The sequence below is a fragment of the Fonticula alba genome, assembly GCF_000388065.1.
Source record: "Fonticula alba strain ATCC 38817 unplaced genomic scaffold supercont2.14, whole genome shotgun sequence".
Taxonomy (NCBI): domain Eukaryota; order Rotosphaerida; family Fonticulaceae; genus Fonticula; species Fonticula alba.
The window spans coordinates 489,571-491,333 of record NW_009242984.1 but is presented as its reverse complement, the minus strand read 5'-3'; the positions used below and the strand labels follow the sequence as shown (position 1 = coordinate 491,333).

Genomic DNA, 1,763 nt, shown 5'->3' with positions numbered 1-1,763 from the left:
CCCCCCCGCCACCTCCTCTCCTATGTGCCCTTGTGATGCTCCAGGTCGCCAGGGGGGCCGCTGCGAGTGCGCGCCCCCCGCGGCGACCAGTCCCGCGAAGCATGTGTGGCTCCAGTGAATGCGGTTCACGAGCCTCGGCCGGCGGCCTACATGCCATGACGCTCCCTCCCCCCCCCCCTCCCTCTGCATTCTTCCCCTCTCCCCTTTTCGTCAATAGATTAGACGGTAAGTGACGCTGCGCTCAGCACGCCCTTGCCAAAATGCCTCCACTCCCCCGCGCCGGTATTTGCTTTGCGTTGCTTCAGGGAGGGGGGACGCGTGGTCCGTTGGCGCACGAGACCCCCTTCCCGGGGGCGAGGGAATCTCCTGAAGAGCAGACACACCTCACTGTCCCGGCCCCGGTGACCGCCCATGTTGCTCGAACGTGCATCTCCCCAGGCCGCGAAGAAGCACCACACCCACGGGAATGATGGCCCTCCCTCATGACGCACGCACGAGCAGGCACAGGGTCCGGTCAAGCCGCCACTCTGTGATCCGGCCCACGGGCAGGGCTCCTCATCGGTCGCCAGATCGAGCCTCCCCCCGCCCCCCTTTCGCACACATGGCATCTCTCAGTACACACATGCGTGCATGCCAAAAAAAAAATACAATCACCCGTTCAAACGGACAAACGAACACGCACATACGCGCGCACACGCGCGCACACATCCGCGCAAATTTGCGATCGGCCCGATCACTCTCCCCGGCCTCCTCCACGTACGGCGCCCCGCGCCCCGGACAGGAATGCCCCGAAGGGCGCGCACCGCCCTGATTGGGTCTCCACGGTGTGTTTGGCGAGCCGGGCGATCCGTTGTCACTTGAGATCGAGCCCGTCCCCCTGCCAGCTGTGGGCCCCGCGCCAGCCCTCGCTCGGGGCCACGCACACGTTTACCCGCCCAGGCACTGGGCGCGGGTGTTCGCGCGCGCGCGGGCACAACCGGGCTGAGGCCGGCCCCGGCCCCGGCCCCCGTGTGCCAGGGGCGGGGGCATATGAGAGACTGAGGCACGGGGAAAGTCGCGAACACCAGCTGCCCCGCCCCCTGCCCAAGATGCCAGTAGCAGCTCGCAACTGGACGGCCGCGGGGCCGGGCGGCAGCAGCAAGCCACACACACACACAGAGCCCCGGGGTAAACACGGGTCCCCGCCCCAAAGGGCGTGCCAGACCCAGAGACTCTCCCCCACGCTCCGGCCTGGCCCCTAGCCCCCCCCCCTCTCCGAGATCCCGGAGAGCCAAGTGCACCCGGCCCATCGCCAGGCCCAGCCATGGGCTTGGCCCAGCATCTCCCCTCTCGCACCACACCCTTCTCCACACCCCTCTCCTGCCCGGCCTCCCCTTTGTCTCCTCCCTCGCGCAGTTGGCCTGTGACACACACACACACACACATACACATACATTTGCCCGTTCACAAAGCACCGCCATCGACCACGCTCCGTGAGCCAAGTTAACGCCTCGCCATGAAGGCCAAGTACGCGGCGTCCTACCAGCCAGCGCTGCTGGAGGAGACGCGCGTCGACCGGAGAACCCTCTCCACCACGGTGCCCCTGGCGGTCTACGGCATCACGCCCTTCGTGGTCTTCGGCCTCTGGATGCTCGGTGGCTGGACCTCCACGACACTGACTTTCACCGACTACGTGCACCACAGTGTCCTGGTGCGTGATCCCGCCTGCCCGCCCGCCTGCTTGTCTGCCTGCCTGCCCTCCTGCCTGCCCTCCTGCCTGCCTG

At 67.3% G+C, this 1,763-nt stretch overlaps 1 protein-coding gene across 1 annotated transcript in view; it reads left to right on the top strand.

Annotated features, from left to right (window-relative positions):
• The window catches only part of H696_05849 (hypothetical protein), a 10,548-nt gene that overhangs the window by 1,732 nt on the left and 7,053 nt on the right, over window positions 1–1,763 (top strand). The gene's annotated exons all lie outside the window — the stretch shown is intronic.